This window comes from Pseudorca crassidens, chromosome 16 (genome assembly GCF_039906515.1).
Source record: "Pseudorca crassidens isolate mPseCra1 chromosome 16, mPseCra1.hap1, whole genome shotgun sequence".
NCBI lineage: Eukaryota > Metazoa > Chordata > Mammalia > Artiodactyla > Delphinidae > Pseudorca > Pseudorca crassidens.
In genome coordinates, this window is record NC_090311.1 from 70,973,997 (window position 1) to 70,990,749 (window position 16,753).

Below are 16,753 nucleotides of genomic sequence, written 5' to 3' on the forward strand. Positions count from 1 at the left end.
TCTACTTTGTATGTCTATTTGTTTGCTGTCTATCCTACCTATAATGGAAATGTAAAGGTCAAGGGTACCTATCTTGTTCATCTCTGTGTCCCAAGTGGGTAGCACATAGTAGCTGCTCAAAAACTACTGTTGGGTACATTATTTTTCTGTGCTTATTTATACCTATAATTTTTTATAAAACTAAAATCAAACTACATATTTACATGTATATTCTGCTTTGTTCATTTATTATCATTTCTTGAGCTTTTCCTAATGTTAATTATTCTTTGAGACTATAATGCCCAGCTACTCTTTTGTGTGAATGTAGAAAAAGTTCTAAACACCATTTTTTTAGATTCCACATAAAAGTGGTATCATTGTCTTTTTCACAGAGAACTCTACTCAGTACTCTGTAATGAACTATATGGGAACAGAATCTGAAAGAGTGGATATATGTATATGTATAACTGATTCACTTTGCTGTACAGGAGAAACTAACATAGCATTGTAAACCAACTATACTCCAATAAAATTAATTAAAAAAAAAGACCTCGGGCTTCCCTGGTGGCGCAGTGGTTGAGAGTCTGCCTGTCGATGCAGGGGACACGGGTTCGTGCCCCGGTCTGGGAAGATCCCACATGCCGTGGAGCGGCTGGGCCCGTGAGCCATGGCCGCTGAGCCTGCGCATCCGGTGCCTGTGCTCCGCAACGGGAGAGGCTACAGCAGTGAGAGGCCCGCGCAACGCAAAAAAAAAGAAAAGTGTCCTCTCCCAAATCAGCTCCTTTTCTTGAATGCTCAATGCCTACAAAACCACCATCCTTCCAGTCATTTTGGCTTAAGCTAAGGTGTCATTTTTGACTGACTCCACTCATTCACACATTTGCTGAATCTTACTTCATTTTTTTTTTGCATACTGAATATAATTTTGTTGCTTTTCTCTGATTACGCAAGTCATATGTGTTCAACGCAATGATTTCAAACATATAGAAAAGAGGGTAAAAATCACGTGGGATCCCACCTTACTGTAATGTTCATCATTAATAATAATCATTCTTTCATGAATCTTTTACTTCAGATAGAAAAATGATAGACAGATGACAGCTAGCTAGCTAGCTAGGTAGATAGATGAGTTTATAGAAATAGTTTTTATTATAGGATAATATATTAATTAAATCTTTAAAGGTAAAAAAACATCAAAAGAGTTGCAAAAACTGTGGGTTAATTTAAATTTGTATGATGAATAATGTCAGCTCTCAATCTTGTCAGTATTATCTTTATGAAGGCATATATAACCTCATGTGGAGAAATGAAGAGTGTCTGTTTTAGGGTTTTTGTGAATTTGAAGCCTGGACCAAATGGTGCCCCTGTGGAAATTCTGGAATTGGGACCTTGTTTTATTCATCTTTCTATGCTCCATGGAGACTCTCATGGTCTATGTAGAATAATATTTTGCTCTATGAATGATCAATGGCCTCGACAAATATCTTTTAATACCTACCACATACAAGCCACTGCTAGCTATGTGAGAGATACACAAATGAATAAGACATTGCCCTTGCTTTTGAGGAAATTTATATCTACGGTTTTTTTAAAAAAATGTTTATAAACTCCATAAACTTCGCTTCCTACCACCTGTCTTCAAGCCCGTGAAGAGCTCATTTTGGTTCTCTCTGGGTTTTGTGTAGGACCTGAAGTTTCCAGCCTTGTTCCCAACATACACATTGACACATAAGAGGGGATGCAAAAAAAAAAAAAAAAAAAAAAAAAAAAATGGAGATCTGAGAGGGCCGATTTAAAAGAAATGAAAGTTGTTTATTTTTTGAAAACACGTTTTGTAGGTGATGGCTCTTGATCACTGCGGGACGGCCACTGTAGGATGCCTCAAACATTGCAAGATCTCATCCTGGACCTGTAATCATTCTGGCTATAATCTGCTGTCTTCTTTTCAAAGGATGCAGCTATTCTGAAGAGGCTTCTGTCTGAACTCAGGCATATTTCTAGGCTCAAAGTAGTGGGACACTGCTCATGTGAAAGCACCATGGAAGACTTGAAAGCACTATATGGACCTACAGAATAATCTAAAGTGTGTTCCCAGTACATGTCCAGGACAGAAGATGCTCATTTGTCACATGTGAGGGAGCAGTGAAATTTATTTTTACAGATTCACTGGGCTGAAAGGAAGACTACGTGGGCCCATCACATTCTAGCAATTTCCATCACAGCAAAAACAATCTTAGAAGGAAGACATACTTGATCTCTACTTGAAGATTACAACCTCTTTCATTAACTCTTTGCAAGTACTTTTCAAAAAATTTAAGATTATACTTCAGCGATATATGGCATAAAAGCATTAGAGAGGGCTTCCCTGGTGATGCAGTGATTGAGAGTCCGCCTGCCGATGCAGGGGACATGGGTTCGTGCCCCCGGTCCGGGAAGATCCCACATGCCGCGGAGCGGCTGGGCCCGTGAGCCATGGCCGCTGAGCCTGCGTGTCTGGAGCCTGTGCTCCGCAACGGGAGAGGCCACAACAGTGAGAGGCCCGCGTACCGCAAAAAAAAAAAGCATTAGAGAAAAAGGTAGTTGAAAATGTCAGTCATATTTAAGAGCAGATGTCCACCATTTCTCTCTGGGGAAGCAGCCCATTAAGCTGTATGCTGCTGAATCAGATGTGACAAAAAAGTTCATTCAGCCCGGTTTATTTTGCCTTGAGAGTCAGAAGCATGAGTGGCAATGGCTGGTCTTTCTGGATCTGCTGTTTCTTTTACTTTCGAGACTGTGGAGTCGGACCTGACTGAGCTCACGGACATCTCTGGCTCTGCTGCACACATGCGCCCCTTCACAGCCTGAGTGCCGGTGATCTCTAGCATCCTGGTAATTTGTGTTTTAAAACTGCACACCTACCTGCCCACATGTAAAATCAGCACCAAGCAGAATCAGCTTCCCCTCGAATCTGTGTGTTCTGTGCTCTTCCACAGAAGACTAAACACCGCGGTGTGGATCCAGGGTGCATGACACCTCTGGGGGTGACAGCCACATTCATCAAAGCTCCAGTCCCTCGAAAGGGATAGTGTGCAGGAACTGTGTGAGCAGCTATTAGAGAATTCATCCTTGCCTTATGGCTTTTCTAAAACTTAATAAAAATCCTCTTTTCAATCAGAATCTTCCAAAGAATACAGACCTCATTTCTCCAACTTCCTGGAGAAGCCAAAGCAAACGTCCACTACTATAATTTCTAGTTTTCAGTTTCAAGTGCCTCAGAAATGCTCTTTCACTTAGTGTCACGCTGTTGATCTCCTTTCAGATTTGCCTACACAAGGATTTTATTCAGGACAGATTCTGCTCTTTATTTGTACTTTGAGTCACATACCTTTGGAGCCTTTGAGCTTGAAGGAATGTTAGATCTCCTTACCTCTTTGAAGGCGAAGAGATGAAAGGTGGAAGAAGAGAAGGGGCGTCCTAGTTCTACTCTAGCGAATGGCACAATCAAGACCAAAATGACCTGTGCACAAAAGCAAAATACATACAACAGAACAAAAATTAAACATTTTAAATTAAAAATTAAAGTTTTCTGCCAATAACATGGTATCTGTAATACCCTTAGGATAATCTTCCTTGCTCAACATTTTAGAGTTTATGCAATGCTTTCACATAAATTGTTTTAATCCTCACAACCACTCTAGATGCAAGTTTTGTTTTCTTAAACAAATGAGGAAATGAGCATTCAGAAGACTGGCAAAGATCATGTCTTTGGGTCTGAACAGGGGCTCAAGCCCAAAGGTTCAGATCCCCAGGCAGGAATGCATGATGAAATGATTCTACCCATCAGCGAGCAGCAACTTAAAACATCTAAATAGATTTGCTTTTTCCCACTGGTCTGTAATTTTCCAAACTTAGCTTTGACCAGCAAAATTGTCCTGCCGTACCCAGAAGTGGGTCCACAGACACTTCCAGAAGGTGAAAACAATATCTGTCAGAATGATCAGAATGGGATTTAATTACCACTTGATTTCTTTGGGCCCTAAACTGGTTTGTTCCCAACAGTTTCAATCCTCAGGAATATTAAAGTAATTCGACGGCTTCTTCCCAAAGAGAGATTTATATTGTGCAGATTGGTTCAACGAAAAGTCTTGCCATTGTTTCTGTGGTACTGGGATTAATTATGCCAGACTGTTTTCGTTTATTGTCTCCTTTTCTATATTTAATGGAGCTAGGAAAAATAAAACTCATTTTTCTTCCTTCCCACGCTGAAACCCCTACAATATTTTCTTAGGCAAATTAATAAAAGACACCGTTACAGGGAAGATGTGGGATTCTTCTACAGAAGACCTTCTGAGTTTCCCTGACACAGACTTCTTCCCTTCCCTTCCCCTCCAAGCTCCTCCTCTTTCATAGAAGCACTTTAAGTCATGGGGGTCAGGAGTCTGCAGCAAGTAAACGTGAAACGAAAACACTAAGTTTTCCTTTTTCTTCTTTCTCTGATTTCTTCATCTGCATAAATTGAAACCTATTCTAAACTGGCTTCTTTGCTTTGGCACAAAAATAAGTTCTTCAAGTGCTCATGAGGTGCCCAGTCACCTCATCCTGGGTCTTCTGCTTCCTTAACTTTTTGTTCCTCAACTTGCCAGGCATATCTCTTGTCAGACCAGTATAATTTTTTTCTGTAAAACCTGAATTGGTAACCTTGGAAAGTCTGAATTGCATCCAAAAGGAATTCATTACTGAGTGGCGGTGACTTTGACTTTCATGAAAATGAATGCTCCGAAACCATCAGCTTTGGAAAATAATTCATTACACTTCTTTTTTTTTTTTTTTTGGTGGTGGGGTGGATAAAAGTGCCTTTCATAAAAGTACCTCTTGTATGAGTATCCTGTGTGACCTATCTCTTATGAAAGAAAATGTTAGGACAGTCAGCTATTTGGAAACATTGTACATGCAAGCTTTTATGCTGACTTTCACTGAGAACAAGATGAATCATGAATACTTAAAATTATTTCCCCATGGTCCTGCTTAAATCCTAGTTTAACTGTTTCAGAGTATGCACCTGGGGGAAGCCGTATGCAATATGGGTTTGGGAGTTAGAGCTTCCAAGAACTGTCCAGCTCTGTGGCCGGTGGGAATGCTGCTCCCTGGAATTTTCATCTCAGTCCCCTCTTGTCTCATTATTTGGGCAGATACATTCATATCTCTCTTTCTCTTGAGACAAAAGAATACATACCACTAGCCCGAGTATTTTGTAGGTTGGCAAAAGTTATGAGATTTTTCCTTAACTTAGAACAATTACCTAGAAGAACAGAGTAAAAGATTCATACATCGAAGACCCAGATTTTTAAAATTTAATATTAAATTTGCTTCAGAAATTTTTTATATTAAATACATAAATAAAATAGGAATTAAGGAAAAATCTGCTTTGTACGTCTACTCAATGGTATTCTTTCTCCCTCCCTAGAGGCACACACTCTCATCAATTTGGGATATATTCTCCCAGACCATGTTTTTACATCTTTACTACCCATCTTTAAACATTTTATACTATTTGAGGCAGACGATTCTGTTTGCCCACCTACTCATTGTCATTCCCCTCTTCCCTTCTGTCAGGACACTGCTCTTGTTCAGGAAGCAGAGATCAAGAAGTCTATTCATTCACCCCTCCCAGGCTCTGGTGCAGCTAAAGAGTGGAGGGGCGGGTAGGGAACGACGTGACCTCGATTTGACCAAGGAGGTAGAAGCAGAAGTTCAGAAGATGAGGCTTCTGTAAAAACCATCATTTTCTTGGTAAGAGGGGGTATATTCAGACTAGGTTCAGATTCATCTTCTACCCTTTCTCTCTATGGACCTGACACATGGATGAACTGTGTGGGGTGGAAGCTCTCATCTTGTCATCTTGAGGATGAAAGAGTGAAAGATAGAATGAGCTCTGGGGAAGGAACCCTGGTTGCAGGTTTGAGGACCCCTAAAAACAATTTTCAAGCTCTCCACCAGAGATGGACTAATTAAACATATTTACATGTTATATACCCTATCCCCTTTCTGGACCACCAGACCTGGTTAATTGTACAAGTGGCCCATCCCTCGCTTTGTGGGACCTGACTGATGGCTTCTTAGAGCCACCTTCATCTGGATCACCTTCAGCTGAACTCTTACAGGACAAAATTATAAACCTCTTTTTGGTTAAGCCACTGTCATTAAATTTCTTCGAATGCGACCAAACACAATCCTAACTATTGATATATTGTTTTTAAGATTGTTAAAATGGTGGTATCCCAACGAGCTGTTTTACAACTTGCTTTTTTTACTCAAATTACGTTTGACCTCTATCCAGTCTGATACATATCTAGTTCACTTACTTTTAAATTTATTTCCTCTATCCATTTCTTTTTGATGGCCCTTTAGATCGTCTCTAACTTTTCACCATTACCAAAATATTGTTCTGCACAGCCCCGCAGGCTCACACACACAAGAGTTTCTCTAGGATGTGTGCTAGATGTGGACTCTGACAGATCTTCCTGAGATTCTTAATTTGGGTCCAAGTTACTTTTTGAAAATAGAACTATTTGTACATTTAGAGGCAAGTGGGCAATGGCAGTCTCCAGGACTCTTTAAACTATGCCGTGTCACGTTCCCTAATTTTCTTACCATATTTGTTAGGCTTCTGACAAAACTAAATTGAAAGCTAAAATCTGGGGGTGGGAAATGCAGAAACAGCAGCAACTAAGTAAGAAAGATTCTGATTTCCACCAGTTCTCTAACCATTCCTTCTGTTATTCCATTTTTGGCCATGAAACTCTATACCAGGAGTTTCCAACCACGGTACTATGGACATTCAGGGCTAGGTCACTTTTTGTTGTGGGACCTGTCCTGTGTATTCTGGGATGTTTAGCATCCTCTCTGGCCTCTACTCACTAGATGCCATGAGCACAGCCCCTCCAGGTGCAACAACCAAAATGACTCCAGACACTGCCGAATACACCCTGAACATGATACAAATTAACACTGATGTTTACTATCAAAGTTATTTAGCATTAGGGAGTGGGGGGGATCAAAATCACCCAGTTGAGAACCACCGCTCTACAGTTGCTAATCTTATGGTATTTAGGACCAATATAAACAGAGAATCCCACGGAGGCACTGGCACACTGTGTGATTTTTTAAAAACGGCCATTTTAAGCCCATTTAAGAAGCCTACTATGGATTCAGTTTCAGTAAAGCAATATTTCCAACCCTTAAGTTGGGGAAATTAATTTTGGATATTTATAAAACCTTTGTAAAATAAAATAAAAACATAAGAAATAATAACAACAATAATAATAGCATTTATACGGTATTAGTAAAATAAAATAAATAGTAAAATAAATAGTAAATAGTAAATAAAATAAAATAGTAAAATAAAATAAATAGTAAAATAAAATAAATAGTAAATAAAATAAATAGTAAAAGAAAATATCTTATAAAAATATAAGAAATAATAACAACAATAATAATAGCATTTATACGGTATTAGTAAAATAAAATAAAAATATAAGAAATAATAACAACAATAATAGGATTTATACGGTATTAGGAATTTTCCTAAACATGTTACTATGCCTGCTTGTTTAATCCTCACAACCTAGCTGTGATATAGGTACTATTGTATACCCCTTTCACAGATGAAAACACTGAGGTACAAGAAGGTTAAGACTTGTTCTTCACAGAGATTCTTTTTAATTCTCACAACAAGCCTTCAAGCTTATGTGTAGCCTTCAACAAGCCTACACACTATTACTGCCATTTTGCAGATGAATAAATTGAAACAGAGATGAACAAACCTATTAAGCAACTATCCCACAGTATTAAACTCTGAGGTGATATTCAGTGTGGATTAATGTGGTTATACCCATGAATGTGGTATAAATGAAAATTGATATTTACTATCAAAGTTATTTATTATTCAGCATTAGAGGTGTGAATCCCTTAAGATGAATTTAATTACCTCTTTTGTAAATACAGAAAAATTAGATTTTATAACTTGTAATAGAAAATTATATTTATGTCTAAGTTTAAAATTTTCAACTTTCTCCCCGTTTCTCTTCCTCCCTAAGCCCCACATTCTTTTCAGTAAGGATTTAGGTAAGGCAGCTAACCAGATGTATAAAGCTAACTAAACATAATAAAACGTGTTATAGTAACATAAAGTGGATTCAGAAATAATGAGAAAACACTTCCTATATGGACATATACACTGCTATGGGAAGGCTATAAATGAGAATTCTGCTCTCTCACTGCCATTATTAAAAGGGAAATGTGGTCAATCACATAGTTCCCAGGGCCCACTAAATAAAAAACAAACCCATTACTCAGAAGTACCACAGTGGTTGGTACTAAGATCAGACAGGAATTTCTCCCATTGCACCTGACAAAGTTACACTGTACACAGTGTTCAGAACAGCATCCTCTACAGTATGCAAACAATAAATGCAGTGAGGATTTTCATAAGTCTGGGTGGGCTGCAAGCCCAGTTCAGGGAAAGCGTGATGATCACTTGTGAGTTGTCCTTTTTATCCTGACTGCAATTTGATTCTCTGATGAACATTTCTGAAGTCATCAAAATATCATCAAACTATACAAGAATTTTAAACATCATTCTGATCTTATTGGTTTTTGCTGATTCTTTGGGCTCTCCATTAATCTCCATTTGACACTGCCTTTATAAATCAACAGACATATTTACATATTTTAAAATATACTTTCTTTTTTAGATTTTCAAAAATTCCTGATTGTGCCTGTTCTCCAAAACTACTGTACTGAGCCACCGTAGGGTCACTGTGGTTTATGCTATGAACTTAACAGTGATTTATGTAACTTTATTGCCCCAGCCTGCTCAGTTGCTCATATTCTGTAAGGCTCAGGGCACTTTATAAATTAATAATTTTTAAAAAGCCTACAATAATATTTGCACAGGTCTATTAGCAACCAGAACAATGGTGAGGATTATAATGGTTTTTCTTGCATTACATCTTTAAAAGAAGATTCAGCAGAGTAGGTCGAGGTGAAAATAGCTGAAACTTCTAGTTCCTATTGTAATTCAGAAAGTACTGATTTATTATTATTATTAATAATATTATTATCATCATTATCATTACAAATAGTGAAAGTAGGAATGCATAAATAAAGTCTGCCCTAGGGGCAGCCTGAAGCTATATTCCAGCAAGTAACTGTGCGTCAGTATTATGAGAATTTTTATCCATCATCAATAAAAAATGAGCATAGCAGTTATTATGGAAGTTTCCACAGTCAAGACTGTTTCTGCTATTACATCTCTTAGTAAAAGAGGTGATACGCTCTCCATTATACGATGTCAACTCATCCACCTTTCTGACATTAAAGTATAGTGTACAACCTTTTACATGGATTCTTCCATAGTGAAGTCACATTTCCATGCACTTGGGGCAAGGACACAATGGGGCCAAATTAACTGGGGGCAGAAAGTAAAGTAAATTACATTTTTTATAAACCAATAGGGGTACATGAGCTGCCTTCATTCTTTTTCTGGAAGGGAATGAAGTTGAAATAAATTTGATAAAATAAGGGCTTCCCTGGTGGCGCAGTGGTTGAGAGTCCACCTGCCGATGCGGGGGACACGGGTTCGACCCCCGGTCTGGGAAGATCCCACATGCCGCGGAGCGGCTGGGCCTGTGAGCCATGGCCGCTGAGCCTGAGCGTCGGGAGCCTGTGCTCCGCAACGGGAGAGGCCGCAACGGTGAGAGGCCCGCGTACCGCAAAAATAAATAAATAAAAATTAAAGAATAAATATTTTACAGGGCAGGCTTACGTTCACCAGTGGTAGAATTATGCCAGACCAGTGCCCTTGATGCTCCACTGGGCACACTCCCCGGCAACACAAAAGAAGCACGTACTTCTCTACCCCTACACTCTCCAGCACCATGGATACGAATAGCAGCCTGAGCAGCTGCCTGGTGTTGCAGCCATCTTTCCAGCAGCACGGTAGTTGGCGCTGGGCTCTCGGAATACCAAAGTTCCCATCCCTATATGCTATTTTTTTCTCTCCCAAGCCCTTTTTATTTTGTCTTTTAAAAAAAATATTTATTTATTTATTTAGGCTGTGCCAGGTCACAGTTGTGGCATGCGAACTCTTATTTGCAGCACGCACACGGGATCCAGTTCCCGGACCAGGGATCGAAGCCGGGGCCCCTGCATTGGGAGCGCGGAGTCTTACCCACCGGACCACCAGGGAAGGCCCTATTTTGTCTTTCTTTTTTAAGCCTAACTACTCTTGCTTACGATCATCAAAGGGATATAGTAGCTCCTTGGGTAACTCACTAAAGAGTATGTGTGGAGAAGTCTGAGAAGCACAAGATTTGGAAGAGAAGACCCCACTTCAAGTCCAGCCTCTACTTTCCTTTGATGTGTTACTTTGGGAAAATGCCTTTCCCACTTCTTAACAGATATTTTTAAGGGTCTATGACCAGCTCAAAATGATCGCCACTTCTCTGGGAAACTATGTCCATCCTGTCTGCACACTCCTCACCCACCACGAACTAGACCTTACCCATCAGATTTTCTCCCCCAACAGGGTTGACAAAAGGTAAGCTATGGAAAGCTTCATTCTGTCATGTGGACAAAAGAGCAGAAAAAGTTGATCTGCAGGTAGCAAATAATGTGATCGAAAGGAAGAGAAGAGGCAATACAGGAAAGGGAGACTGAGTCTTGTGTATTCTTAAGCCATCCTAGGAAAGAAGCCAGAGTCACCTTGGCAGTGTTCCCATCCCATCACCTCCACTGAGACCCTACTTGACATCTGTCTGCACCTCTACACTCTGGTTCTGTGAGAGCCCCTAAGTCATGACACTCGGAGTGCTTTCTATTGTTTTTCTAGATTTTGTGGGTCTTTGTTCCCTGCAACTGCAAGAATTCTAAAGACACTCTTGAACTCTTGGTTTTCCTTTTTCTACCACAGAAATAAGAATTCCTGACCCACTATTATCATGGGCTCAAAGGGAGGGGCAAGTGAGTTGATGGACAAGGACGTTCTTTGTTAATCATTTTCAAGCTCATTCATTTTCTCAACGAATGTTTACCTGGCATCCGCTATCTCCAATGCTCTGGATATGAGTATAAAGCACAGAGAAAAAGAAATTATTACCAAATAGAATTTATGTTCTAAGGGAGGGAAATAGACAATAACTTTTTTTTAGAAGCTAGTAAATATATTGTATGACAGATAATAAAAGGAAGTAAAAATGTAGGGTAAAGGTGGCAGGGAGTGATGGAGGTGAAGGAGTTGCTATTTTAGGTGGATTGCTTAAAGAAAGCCTCAATAATGCAATAACACCTGAGACATGATGCAAATTAGGGAGTGAGCTACGGGGACATCTGAAGAACAGCATTCTAACAGAGGGAAGGTCAATGCAAAAGCTCTGAGGCAGGAGTGGGCATGTTGTGTTTGCGGAACAGGAAGAAGACAGGAGTGACACCACAGAAAAGGAGATCCTCCAGGGGCTGATATCCTATGGTAACGACTTTGAATTTTACTCTGGATGAGATGGGAAGCTACTGGAAGCTTTTGAGCAGAGATAAGATGTGATTTGACTTCCACTGGAAAAGGATTATTGAGATGTTGTGTTAAGAATAGACAACAGAGGGGAAAGGTAAAGCCAGGAAACTTGTTGGGCAGCCAACAAGTTTCAGGTGAGAGATGTTGGTGGCTTGGGTAAGAATGGTGGCTGCAGAGGGACAAGGAAGTGCCGGATTCTCATTTAATTTGAAGGTAGAAGCTATCAGGGCTGCCGATGGTTTAGAGATGGTTTTGAGAGAAGACAGGAGTAGAGGAAGAGTAAAGATTTGGGGTCAGAGAGAAAGATGAAGCTGTTGATGAGATGGCAGATGACTGCAGGATCCTGAGTTACTGAAGGAGGGAAAATGAAAAGTTTCATTTTTGGAAATGGGAAATTTCAAACGACTATTAGACATCCAAGTAGAAAAATCAAGTAAGAATTTGTATATGCAAGTTTGGAGGTCAGGAGAGAGCTCAAGACTAGAGATCTGGTTTATGTTCCTGCCTTTCTATTGCCCTTTCCCCTCCATAGAAACATCCCACTTGGACCTGCTAGAAGATTGATATTTTCAGTCAGTGGGATTAAGAAGTAAGGCGATTACAGACAGCATGATACTTTAAGATCAAAGTGTTTGTAAGGGAAGCAAGAGAATTTTTTAAAGCCCCAATTGACTTTCTTGGCTTTCTGTAATTAATTTGGGTCAACATACCTTTTATCTTTGAATAAAATACTATCAGCAGCAAAACATCTTTTATCTATAAATATATTTATTGGAAACACTGGGGATTCCGAGTCAGAAAACAAATATAGACATCATGATAATAATAATTAACAAATTATTCTTTGATGTGTGAGTTGTTGGATGAGCATGTCAGTCATTGAACATTTATCAAGCACTGACTTTGTGCTGCTGAGAACAGCCTAAGAGTGTAACACTAATATAACTCAGTCCCTGCCTTAAGGGGCTTAGAGCAGAAAGCCTGAAATCCGGCATAATCCCAAGGTCAACTCACAGCAAACTGTAAATTTGCAAAATTTGTCTTTGGTCCTTTTCTACCACCATATTCAGAATTTAATTTATCCTATAGCACATCCACTTTCCAAACCAATCTGTAAACCAGAGAAATTGTATCCCACTGTATACCCTGGAAATACATGCAAATAAAAAGAACCTATATTTGAGATGTGAAATAAAGCTGAGAACCACGAAGGCAACACAATTTGGTGTAAAGAGAGCAAGGATAGAGCCAACTTCTTAATCCTACTCAGCATGTCACTTACCAACTGGGGCATATACGATAAACTCATTGATATGGAACACTTCAATGCCTCACTGATGCGAGAGAGCAATTATCCTCCACTAAAGCCTTCAGGATTTCTATCTCCAGTCCTTCAAACCTTCTTCATTGTGTTACATAGCTTTGTTTTTTAATCCTCATTTTAGTGGGGTTTACCTACCCAACTCCAAAATATTTTATTGTGTAATTATCACACATGGCACTCATGAGCCCAGTAAACGTTAATTGGGCACCTACTGTGCTACAAACTGGTGACACGAAGAATGAGATGCACACCTTTTCAAGCAGAGAGGAAAAAACCACATAAACATAATGCATTACAGAAACTGCAAAGGTGGATCTTTGCATGAGATATTATGAGAGCCCAGAAAAAGGCACTTATCAACCCAAGAAGGTCAGCAAATTCTTGCTCGGGGAGTTTTTTAATTTTATTTTTTGGCACTGCCACACGGCATGTGGGATGCGGGATCTTAGTTCCCCGACCAGGGATTGAACCCGCGCTCCCTGCAGTGGACGTGAGGAAGCTTAACCACCGGACCTCCAGGGAAGTCCCTAACCTTGCTTAGGGAGATTTAGAGGACAAGTGGGAGTTCACCAGGCCAAGGGACAAGCAGGCCGTGAGTAGGAAGAGAGACCATTCCTGCAGGGGGAGAAATAAGACCCAACAATGAGTCAGTTGCATGAGATTAAGTGCGGTTGGAATATAAACTTCAAGACAGTCATGAGAGCTGCAGCTGGAGGGCAAAGTTAGGGTCAGATCATGGGGGCGTCTGATGGCCAAACTTAATTCTGCTTTTGCTAGGGAGCCATTCTTCCCTAAGCTAGCGCAAATCCTTCTCTCTTTTTTTTGGAGATGGGGGAGGTGTGGGTGGGCCGAGCATGTTAAACAACTGAGAATGAAATAAACTGTAGACGTCTCTTCTTTTATGTTTTTCTGATGCCTGGGGAGAAATGATGCAAAAGGCAGGAAAATAAATATTATGGAGATTAATTAACTAGAATATTGCTTGCTATATTTAAAATTCATCAGAAATAATGATACAGGCTACAAGCATCTTTTAAATGATTATTACCGATTACAATCAGAAAGCATAAATATTAAGTCAATGACCTCTGGGGTCCCTTATAACAGTTGTAAGATTCCAAAATTATGACCTTGTTTTTTAGCTTGTGTCTGCAGAATTGCCAGAGGGGAAGTATCTCTAAAGAAGGAATTAAAAACTCAGTCTCAGCTTGTGGTGCAATATCTCTGTTCTCAGAGCTCACTTCATAGCAAACAATGAGGATATTTACCAAGGGTTTCTCAGAAATGATTTCAAATTTCAAGAAAGTGCATTATAGGAACTCAAGAGATTAGCCAGATAGAAGATTATAAAAAAGATACAAATGATATAAAAATATTAATTTAAGTAATATAGCAAACTAAGCTTACTCTAAGCTTAGTTTATAAGCTTATAGTAAGCTTACTATCCTTATATAAGGATATAGATGTAAATATACAAACTATACCTCATTAGTGCTTTTTATGACATGTGTCTGACTCTACGACTAAAAATATTATCCACTAATACACATATTTTTGATCCAGTACACTTTCATTTTAAAAATCATTCCCCAAATCCTATAATTACTGAGGTCGCTGACCAGTGCTATTTGAAAATTATTTGTAATCCAGGTTACTTATCATCATGTTGGATAAAAATAGGCAAATGACATCTGCTCCCTTTTAAGAAATAGAGGTCCTGGCTTCATCTAACCTAATTAACTGGTTAGAGTAGCCATCCATAAAAACAGAAGCTAGCACTTCAGGGCCCATTAGCATCACCCTATGAAGCTGTTCTCCTTAGCTGGCTGACTTCTCTCTTTCCAAGCCTAAGGATCCTGACCCTGAATTTGTGGTAGGTCCCATTCAAGCTTCCTCTTACCTTTAATTCTGTAAGTGATTAGAGTAGGATGCTAATGAGGTTAAATAATGGGCTGAAGTCCTAGGCAGAGTTTTTTGTTATTATTGTTCTTTGAGTTCATGCCTTGACCCAGTCAGTTCCACCAAAATTAAGGTGACAGGCAGTCAGTTGTGTTTATATCAATATGTTCTCTTCTAGAAAGCACACTGTAACTTAAAAAAAAAAATCAAACACTGAATTTTAAACATTTGTTTCATAGAACACTAATTCTCAAAAAAAAGAAAGTATTACTTAAAAAGCAAAGGAAGGGAGGCTCCAAGGCTAACACCTACATGTTTCATGTTGACCATGCGTTTCAAGGTCAACACTTGAAGTGTTGCATGGATGGCTCGTTCAGGAAGACTCCCAACTATGAGCACATTAAAGGTCCTGAGACTTTTAGCAGTAAAGAAACCTGTTTCCCTTCATTTAAACAGAATTATCAAGCCTATCTGATCGAGGAAGGTTTGTTTTTCTTGAAAAAATATGTTAAATATTCCATGAAATTCCACAATGTCGGAAATGAGAGATATTAAATCAGAATTTTGGAGTCCGCAGTGTTCAAAATTTATTCATTTTCTACATCTACAACAAATCCCATTTGGCAGATAATTTGAGGGTCATAGATATCATTCCAAGGTTGCCTGGCTCCTGCTGCAGAACCGTTAAGTGGCAATAAGGTTTCCTTATTTCCATTCCAAATCATCTCATTGTTACCAAGAATTCTTGGTTACTTGCCTGAAGATATTCTCCACTAATTTATCTGGAGGCATAACACACATCCTACCAGACTTGGAGTAGGAGCATGTTTATAATTTTCAATCTAATAACAAATTTCCAAACATGTGCAAAATGGAGCAGAGTCTACATTTTTACCACATGTACAGTTCCAAAACCACAGCAATAAGAAGTAAAATATAATACTAGGCATTACAACGGTCCTAATAAGGCTCCCCAGGATAAACTCTTAAAGAGATGAGAAAGAGAAGAAAAGGAAGATGGTAAACAAGACTGAATCCATGAGTCCACATTCAGGTTGTAGCAGCTACTGTGGGAAATTAAGAGTTCTAGATGATATTAGGACCAAAGCTAGAAACACTACCTGAAAATAGGGGCCAGGGTGTTCTCCTGCTCATGAAAAAATAAAGCTGGGAGGAAAAAAACAAACCCAACTACTGCTGACTTGCTACCTGGAACTAGGGCATTGTAGGGATGAGGGAAGGCAATGACACAGGCTCAAATGAAAGAATAATTAATAATTCCTATTTACCAAGAGCAAGAATCTATAAAACATAAAATAAGTATATATATAAATAAAACATATGTACATTAATACATTCATAAATAAAACAAGCCTGGGGAAGATGAAACAGACTGAATCACAGACTCTGGAAGTGAAAAACATAGTCATTGAAATTAAAGAAAAAAACGCAATACTCATTAGGTGAAACAATTCTAAAGATGAAGCAATGTGGTAGAAAAGAGAGAATTAATGAATTATATGATTATACTGAAGAATTAACAAAGAATTCATCACAAAGAGCAAAATAAATTTCTAAAGGATAAGGAAAAGCATCAAAGAAATATGGATGAGTGATTTGAGAGGCTCCAGAATCAGAGAACAGAAGAAATGGTGAACGAACAATATCTGAACAGATATAACTGGCAATCTCCCCAAAGTGAAGAAAGACAAAAATGTTCATAACAAGTTATTGAATTCTGAGGAGTGTGCAAGGTAAACCATAAAGCTAGAACTGAAACATTGAAGACATTAAAAATAATCCTAGGGCTTCCCTGGTGGCGCAGTGGTTGAGAGTCCGCCTGCCGATGCAGCGGACACGGGTTTGTGCCTCGGTCTGGGAAGATCCCACATGCCGCAGAGCGGCTAGGCCCGTGAGCCATGGCCACTGAGCCTGCGCGTCCGGAGCCTGTGCTCTGCAACGGGAGAGGCCACAACAGTGAGAGGCCCGCGTACCGCAAA